Genomic DNA, 10,153 nt, shown 5'->3' with positions numbered 1-10,153 from the left:
TTTGACTCTCTTGAGAATTGAAAAGAAATTGTAAAAATGCTCATTTTATGAGATTCTAAAGTTCTTTAGGTTCACTTTTTGAGCACAAGTGATTTTTAAAATTTTTTTTTGGATTAATTTTGAATTTGAGTGTTATGAATATATAGGTTTGTAACTTAACAATTTCAATCATGTTGAAGAGACCTATATAGGGGAAATAAGTCTATTGTCCATGTTTAAATGACTGACATGTCAAAAAGTTAAATTACCTCTCACAAGCAGTCTAAATGATAGCACATATACTAATAGTGATATAGCTATTAGGAATTAATTGTGTAGCTATTGAGTAAAACTCATTGACTAATGTTTCATGAGTAGTGATTCATTGACTCCATCTCTCATGATAATAAATCGAACATTTGGCACTCATTGGATCTAGGTGATGGTCATAGAGGTGAAGCACCAGGACTTCCAATGAGTGCTAAGTGTTCCATTTATTGTCATGAGAAATGGATTCGATGAATCACTACTCATGAAACATGAGTCAATAAGTTTGCATCAAAAACTACACAGTTAAATCCTGATAGCTATATCACTATTTGACTTGTTGTGGAAAATATCTCCTACTTAACATGTACTAATACTCGATCAGACATGTACTAGTAGTTACTCATTTTTAATCTTTCTTGGTTTTCCATTGATTAATTTGTGCAAAAATTACTCTTTTTTTGGTGACTAACTATTAAGGGTGAACATAATAGATTTCAGCACCTCATACTCTACAAGTTCTATGAAGAGTTGTGTAAATATGGAAAGCCAGTAGGTTAGCTTTAAGCTCTTCACTCACCTATGTAGGCTCACCAAAAAATTGATAAATAGCAATGCACAAAGTTGTTGAAATCTGATTGAAAAGATCATTATTGAAGAAGGGAGATTGTTGAAAAATAATATTTTCAATCATTGTTTTTTCACCGATGCCAAACCTACTATTTGCTGGAATGACAATTTTTGATAAGATCCAAGTACTATCGCTTAGTTGATTGATGAAGAGGATTTAATCAATAAGATGTAACAAAAGCACCTAAGGGAAAAGTTGAGTTATGGTTTTGTAATAAAGTACAAGGATCAGTTAAGGAAATGGTAAAATGATGTATTGATAATACACTTGAAGATACAGAGGTAGACTACACTTATAAACTCTAGAAGAATAAAACTCTCTGCAAAGCTTGACTAAATTCATTAGTGGGTAACGAGCAAGTTGGTTCATGTCAAGCAGATTATCAGTAAGTGCTGAGCAAATGTAAAATCTAGTGTGTGCCAAGTGAAAAAAAGGTGTCAAGCAAGATAAAATGTAATAGGTGTCAAGCATCAGTAAAGCTTAGTTGATGTCGAGTAAATCCACAGTAGGTGCCAAGTAACATAGTATGTGCCAAGCATCAAAAAGTCAATAGTTTCGAGCTGCTACATTATTTGAAAAGTCAAAGATTCACTAGATTTGAGCTAACAAGTTTGTTACCTTGAATTTTGTGAACTAGATGGAAGGTAAGAATGTTGAGCTGGTGGCATAGAATTCTAGATTAACTATTTTTAGGCAAATACAGGTCGATTCCACAAGATGTTTCTAGAACAACTAAGATAAGGGGAAGATACATCGTATCTTACCTAATCCATTCTAACCCAAAATAAGAGTGAGAAAGTTAGAGTGGGAAAAGTGTTCCAAACTTCTATTTAAGGAGTTATAGGTCAAGAAGCAAAAGGGGGGATTGGAGAGAGTGTGTGGTGTTAAGGAGAAGGCATTGAAAGGGAAAAATAGAGTATAGAGACTTTGCTTCAACAAGTGACCACAATAGTGATTGCATTGGCACAATGAGCATGGAGACTCAAGGAGACAAAGCTTGAATGGAGGACAAGTTGTTAGAGCTGTAAAGAGTGAAAGCCAAGAAAATTTGTGAACTAAATTGAGATTTGAATTCTGCAAGTTATGTTGTGAGTTATATCAGATGAAAAGCCCTTATTATTACTTTCTAGCAATTGTATCAATTAGAAAAAAAAATCCTATGGACTTAGGTTGGTTTAACAGCCATCTTCTAAAGTCCTTTAATCAGGCCCACTTTTAATAGGGTGGTTGAAATCCCTTAACCGGGTCACATTTAACAATGTGTTTTGTAGCCTTTAACAAGGTAGGCCTTTCATAGGGCATCACTTCAAAAGAGTGAGAAAGGAGTAGCATGTTACTGGTGGTTTTACCCAAATTGGGTTTCCACGTAAATCATTGTGTCATGTGTTGATTTTTCATGTCTTATTCCTGCATGTTGATTTATCAGTAACATGCTAAGAAGAATGTTTAGCTTGGATGCATGGATAGTTTAAATGGGCTCATTATACTTAGTGAAAAAGTTTTATTAGGACATTTAGACCTTGAATAACTGATTCACCCCCCCTTAGTTATTCTAAAGCATTTCTAACAAAAGTTAGCTTGGGTGACTATTGGGTTGTTTCCCCTAATGGTTCATTTTTTAAATTGTTGGAATTCTTAAAGTTATTAGTACTCAATTTTTGAGCATCAAATAACATATTTAGTTTTGAATGTTGAATTATGGAGCATTAACATTAGTTTTAAGTTATCCATACTTTTTTTTAGCATAAATAAATTTTTAGTTTTGCTTGTTCAAATTTAGAGAATCTTGAATTTCTTTTTATTGTGAATGCTCAGTTTTAAAGCATTTCTAACATTTAAGTTAGAATTCTGAATAACTTCAACCTTTTGCAACTTTTTGACCAATGGGGTACAACTTGGGAAAATTGATTTCATTTTTGAAGCTAGAATCATTTCAAAGGTAAGGACAAGGAGAATAATTAAATAATTAAAATTATTTTGAGAAATAAATTTAACTATTTAGTTTTATTAAAATTTGAATTATAATAATTTGATTGAAATTTTGGCTTGGAAAATTAAAAACTAGTTAAATAGAACAAGAGATAACAAAGAAGAAATATTTATAATATATATTATTTTCAATAATTAAAAATATATAATTACAATTGTGAATAATGTATATAATTAGATTAATAAACATTAGATGAATTGATAATGTTGGAATTACAAGTAGGAAAGATAAATTTCTAAGAGGGGGGGTGAATCAGTAGTTAAAACATGAACCTTTTCACCACTCATCCATCTCATGCATTTAATAGATAAACTGAAATAACATGTAAAGAACATACATCTAAATCATGTAAACATATAAGCAATTGCACATTTGACACCACTAGATATGATTACCTAGAAACCCTCCAAAGAGAAGGTAAAACTAGGGTGGGGATGACACCCACAAATCTTCACTACTATAGCAATAAAGCATAGCCAATTAAGGTTACAATGGTTTGACCATGAAACATGATCTATCCTATGAAAGGCCTACCCTATTAAAGGCTTACAATGACTGTTAAGTCCCACCTTATTAGAGGATTTCAACACCCTATTAAAAGTGTGTCTGGCTAAAGGACTTTAGAAAATCCCCTTGGAATGTCACCCTATTAAAGGATTTACAACAGTCTGTTAAGACTACTCTGCCTAGGAGATTTAACTAAAATCACCTATTAGGATGTTTCAACATAGATCTTGTGATTGGCTCTGGTTGTCTGATTAAAGATCAAATACATATAGTGTTCTTCTTGATCCTCTTTGATATGATGTAACAATTGTTTTATCTTTTTTTTCTTTATTCTCCTCCAACTGATTCTGCAATTCATTCTCTATAACTTCTAAGTCACCATGAATGCTCCGTTCTTGCATGAAAACTTCTATATTCTTTTCCTTTAATTACTTACACGCTCATATGAAGTTTAGGGTTTTGTCCTCCTTAAGAAGACTAGAAGGCTTAGGGTTAGGTATGAATCTACATTTGATATTCATCCTTTTTTCTACTTAATCCTTCCTATTTTGTGATTGGCTGCATGTAATTACATAGGGAATTTGCATATAGATTTGTCCTTATCTTCAAAAGATCATATTCTATCTTTTTTTGGCTGAAAAATGGTTTACATAGTTATTTGTCCAATCACAAACAAGTATGTCTAATATGTGTTACTCGGCACTTGAAGTTACTGATGGTTGACACATACCATAATTATGATTCTAAAGTGGCACCTAAACTGCTTGACATCTACTATTTACTTGGCACTTAAATCACTCAGCATGGTCTATCTACTTGACACTTGAGTGACTTGGCACATGAGTGACTTAGCACTCACTAGAACTCAACACAGTCTTGTATTTACATATCATACTCAGCATGCATTACTAGCTCGGCATGAACTTAGTAAATGACTTAAGTGTGTTGATACTCAATTGTCAAAACAAATATGAGACCAAGAATCTCCCCCTTTGAAATGAGTGTCAAAAACACTTAATTGTACATAATTATCTAATCTTCTTGAGTATAATATATTCACAACTTGACTCATATACAAAACACTCAATTGTCAAAACCAATCTGAGATCAACAATCTCCCCCTTTAACATGAGTGTCAAAAAAACTTAACTATACATAATTATCTAATCTTCTTGAGTATAATATATTCACAACTTGGCTTATATAAAAAAATTTAAAATTTCAAAATTTTGTAATAACCTATATACCTCAAAAAATTTGTAACTCCCCCTAAGTTAATGTGCCTGATTTGTATCAAAAATATGTTTTTAATTTTAAGTAGATTTGTCATTGCTGACTGATACTCTTTGCCTTCAATGTATTTTCAACTGATGCTCTATCATCTGATATGTGCTTTTCTTTGTGTCTATCTTTGTATCTATATTCTTCAAAATGTATATCACTGGGGTCAAAAACTGATTTAGCTCCCTCTTTCATTTCTTTTCTTTCTTTATCTACTTCTTTCCCTATTTGCTCCCTCTTTTCTCCCCCTTTGGTTTATCTCCCTTTTTTTTATCTCCCCCTTTTTATTTACTTGTATCTCCCCTTTTTATTCTTTTATATCTCCCCCTTTCTTATTTATCTCCACCTTTTTTGACACTTATGTCAAAGGGTCTGTACACTTAGAGTGTATTTGTCCAAAAAGGATTTGTGGACTTCCATGATTATTTTTAGAGTAGCATCCCAATTGTCACATGCAACATCCAATGACTTTATTTTCATTGCTATCTCTGCTGCAAGGTGAACTAGTCCATTTGATGTAGAAAGATTAGTATTTTTTCAACAAAGTTTCTACATATCCTAGTTCTTTATGGAGTATCTCCATATAGGGGGTAAGGGAGGCTCGGATATTAATCAAAATAGCTCTTATATTAGCCTCTTTTGCTATTAATACAACTAGTTTACTTTGTGATTGAAGCAATGAGTGAAAATGTTTCTCACTTTGAGCTAGGTTTTATGGTAATTGCATACCTGATACTTTTAAATTTCTCTCCAAACTTAGAATTCTATGGCTTGTTTCTTGAGTGAAGAGTGTGGGATCACACAATTTTCTGTATAATGAGAATATATTCTCAAGTACCTTCTTCACTTTCTCAATTTTTGTATCCAATTCAACTTGCATCAGTGCTATGTCACCAGACATCTTTTCACTTACTTTCCCTTGAAATTTCCTTTCAAGCCATTCCAAAAGTTTTGCATTAGTGTTATGGTCTTCATTGTTCACTTGTTCCACAATTTCTGATAAATGTTCCAATAGTGGATTTGATTCTTCAGGTGTTGGCAAGCTGAATACATCTAAGAAGATATCTTTGATTTCTTTTAATGCTTGCCTCTGTCTATACTCCTTTCTAAGTATTTCTTGATTTCTCTTCTTTTCCAAGGCTTGTTGCATTATGCCTATTTGTTCTAATGTTATGGTTGCATAATCATACTTAGATATCACTATTTATTCATCTAGAGTTACATCTCCATAGTGAATTACCTTAGCAACCTTGGAGGAACTTGAGCCATGTGCTGAGTTCTACAGTGGCACAGCTTCAGTTCTTGGCTCCTGAAGGACTTTTGTAGGAGTGCTAGATGTTGGTAATGTTACCAATGCTTGAATGGCCTCTTGTTCCTTCTCCTTTGGTATGTCCTTACTTTCTTCAGATTTTCTATGATCAATTACAATGATCTAACTTTCTCCTTGTGTTTATGCATTAGGTTGATCATTTGTTGTTTCTTTTTTCTCTTCTATTTCAGTCTATTGTTGTTCAACCAAATCAACTTTAATAGTTGTGTCAACCTTTCTGGATGTGTCTATTGATGCTTGTGTTAAATTTCGAGCACTAGTAGCTAAAGGGATGGAAGAAGGTGGTTCTTTTGTATTCATCTTATCCCTTGTAATGTCAGCTACTGCCTTTTAAAGTTCATCAACACTGACCAATACTAGATTTTCACACAATTTGGCCTATAGTGTGGATTGGTCAAGAATCTTCTTTAGATCTTCTACAGTTAAGGGATTGATGTTCTGAGCTAAATTATCAGGAACATCCTTAATAGTTATGGTTTCTATAGGAATTCTTGTGTCATTTGAAGGGCTCATTCTAGGAATTTGTGTGTCTTGCACATTTTATTCTTCCTACTGCTCTTCAGCTATAGCCATGTCATCTTTTTCCTTTTGTGTCTCCTCCATGATAGTGTTATCTTTTTTAGTTTCTTCCTCCTTGTCATCATCATTATTTCTTCCCTCAAAGGGGTCTTCTTCTCCTTCTTTAATAGTTGTCAATCCATAGATCAATTTCCACATTTGAGTAGATTTCTTGACAACATCTTCAATATTATTTTGAAGGATGATAAATGCTCGGTATTTTGGTGCAAACATTCCACCATATTTCTTATTTTCTCTAAAAATTTGTCCTTTTGTCAATTTTGGCATCACCTAGGCTAGTGTTGATTCTCTAATTTGTTTGTCCAAGTTTAAATAATAATGCCACTTATTTTCAACAATAGTATACAAATCCTTAGGCATTGTATTATCTAATTCAAGTGGAGTGTTCTTGAATTTAGACATCATTGATATATTGATTCCTCAATCAAATTTTGTTCTTCTCTACAAAGTTTCCCAAAATCAATATTTTTCAAATCTATCAAATCTGCATTATTCTTAACATTCTCACAGATATTTTCAAGATCAGATTTTGTTATGTGACTTACCACTCTAAACTGGCCTGTATCTTTAGATTCTATCCTTTCATCATTAGTCTCTAGCTGTGCAATGTATTTTCTCCTTTGCTTCTTCTACTCTAAGCCTTTTTGTTCAGTAGCCTTTGTCTTTTCTTTGGCTTGCTCTTTGGCTTTTTGTGTAGTGGCCCTTGTGTTTTCCCTAGTTGTTGGTGTTGTTGGCTTTGCTTGGCTTGGCTTAGCAATATTTTTAGCCTTTTTCTTTGCCACAGGCTATGCTTTGGCCTTTCTCTTCTTTGGTTCTTCCTGTTCTAGTGCTTTCTCTATTTCCTTGGCACCTTCTTCTTCAATGTCCTCACCCATGCCTTGGGTCAAAGTAAGAGGTTCTTTGGCTTGTTCCTACTCTTCCTCTTCAACCTCTTCATCATCTTCTTCTTCACCAAATTAGGCCTTTATTTTCTTTACCAATTTGTCTTTCTTCTTCAATGTGGAGGCTATCTTCAACTCCATTTCAGCTTTGGATTTCATAACATCATAGTTACCAAATATTTTAGTTGATTTATCAACTTCTTCAGTGAGGAGTGCAGTGATGGTAGCTGAGGCTTCATCAATATTGATTTCATAGCCTTGGGGTCTTAGCCATCTTACCCTAGGTACTACTACCTATATGTATGTGTAATTAATATCTACAAGAAAAAATATGTCATTGTAGTATTTTTCAACTAAGGAGATAGGTATCCTCAACCTCTACTTCAAAGACTTCTTGAAGTCTTCAAAATAGCTTGTCATAACTTTTTTAAAGTTCTCACCCATTTGTTGAATATATTCATTGATTTGTACAACCACTGATCTATTTGTCTTCCAACCTATTTTACCAAAGGATGGGAATTCATTCTATACATAAAAAAATATGCACACAAGTATTGATCCAAATTTGCATTGTGCACTCTTGATTTTCCTAACTACTCCTAAATTTTCTATCATTTGTTGTAATTGAAGCTCTACAAGATCATAAGTATGATCTTTCTTGATAGTTTTATAGCCAACATCGACTGCAATGCATGATAGACTATTTAACCTACTTGATTGATAAAATTTATGAAAAATAACCCTAACTAAAAAGTCAAGTAGTGGGTTTTTGATGGTATCTATTGCCATTCCTCACTTATTCCATTTTGCACCTGTGTTCTTCTCAATTGCCTCCTTTGAGTAACTTCGTAGGGTCTTTGTCAATCTAGGGTTGAAAAACCAGTCACCCTATGAAAAATTCTTTTTGAAATCTTGATTGTTCCTCCTTCCAACCATAGGCATCCATCGTGTATCCTATTTAACACTATCTTGATCCATTTTGTTTTGAACACTATGGGAAAATCTAGGGCACATGTCAAACCCTTTCTCTCTACAATTTAAAATTCTTCCTTCAAAATATCATTTTCACACAACTTATCATAAGCTTGCCTTATTTCCATATCACTTATACCTCCTACTTTGTAGTTGTAACATTTTCTTACGTCTTGGACCATTATGACCTTAGGTGGAATAATGGATAATGTACCTGACAGGTCATTTTATAGGCTATGTCTGGGATGGCTTTGAAATTTGGTTGTTTGACCTCATTATTGACTAATTGGACATCAAAAACTTCTTTCTCCTTCACATTCTTTGAACTGGAATGTAGGAGTTGATGAAATCCAACTCCGCAATCGCCAAGATCACCTACATGCAAATAGCTTGCTGAAGAGAAACCGAAAGAGCAAGAGCTTGAAGCAAACAATGCAAGAGAAAATATTTCACAATAGGAAAATGAAATTGCTATGTGAATGGATTGATTTACAATGAGAGAGAGACCATTTAAAAGGCCTCATGGAAGCTTGTAGAACAAGCTGGAAGGAGGTAGAGGACAAAAATGACAACTCAACACATATCCTCAAAAAGTGGAATATGCTAAAAAAGGAGAAAACTCCCGAGTTGTCAACAAAAACCACTACATGCATTAAATACTAAATATGCATTAACCTAAGTAAGCTTAAGTAATAGAATAAATAATTAATAATTAATTATTTACTCTAACACCCCCCCTTAAGTGCAACTTAGGGAAATGCCTTAAGCTCACAAAACTTAGATGAAATGCAAAATGGGTCCCGACAACGAGGCCATTTTAGGTACCCATGTACAATGCAACCTCTATAAATTGGAGAAAGAGGGAAAACCCTGTGGGAAAAACCCTCCTCCAAAAAGAGGTAAAAACAACATGCTAAAAAAACATGAAGTGAAGGAAGGAAGGCCTCAACCAATCCCCCTAAGGACAACTTCCGCTAGAAATGTTTCAAGAGACTCTCTCAAAACCATAAGTACAACCAGCCCCCCTATGAAAATAGACACCAAGGCCCCCCCATAATGATGGAGCTCCTGTAGAAATGATCGAACCAATGAAACTCCAATTCGGAAGGAACAAAGGCATGTAACAAGGAAATCCCTGCATGAGAGGAGCAACTGGAAAGCCTAGCTGATGTCCAGAAGAGAATGTATGAGGAACTGAAAAGGGAATCCCCAAGGCAGGTGTGATGACATTGTCATGAATGTCCACTGAAGTATCTGCAACAAGTGTACCTGGAGTCTCAATAAATGAAGCTAGAAGATCAAGTAGAGCAGAAGGAGAATTTTGTAGAGAAGAAAAGCGCTCAACTGGATGTGGCGTGGCAGTCAAAATAGGGATCTCAGGAACAATACAAAGGTTCAAGTATCCTGACTGCACCACATGATGCTCCTGCAAAGGAGAAGTAGTGTGTTCCAACAATGGAGATGGTGGACCAAAGTGTGAGAAGGTATAGAGATGAGTGGAAGGATCAACTGCCCCTGTAGCAATAAGATCTCCTGTAGCACGATCTCGAATGAAGACTGAATCAGTGGTGAACTCAACTATCTTCCCTAATCCACTGCGTGTAATCTGAGAAATTGAGAGAAGGTTGGCAGACAAAGATGGAACATACAATACATCATTGAATATACCATCTTGGATGGGAACTGAACCTTTCCCACAGACTGGTAATGCAGTGTTATTCCCCATGAGAATGTGA

Source organism: Cupressus sempervirens, chromosome 11 (genome assembly GCF_028749045.1).
Source record: "Cupressus sempervirens isolate cs-2001-9-10 chromosome 11, ASM2874904v1, whole genome shotgun sequence".
Taxonomy (NCBI): domain Eukaryota; kingdom Viridiplantae; phylum Streptophyta; class Pinopsida; order Cupressales; family Cupressaceae; genus Cupressus; species Cupressus sempervirens.
Note: the sequence above shows the minus strand (reverse complement) of the source record.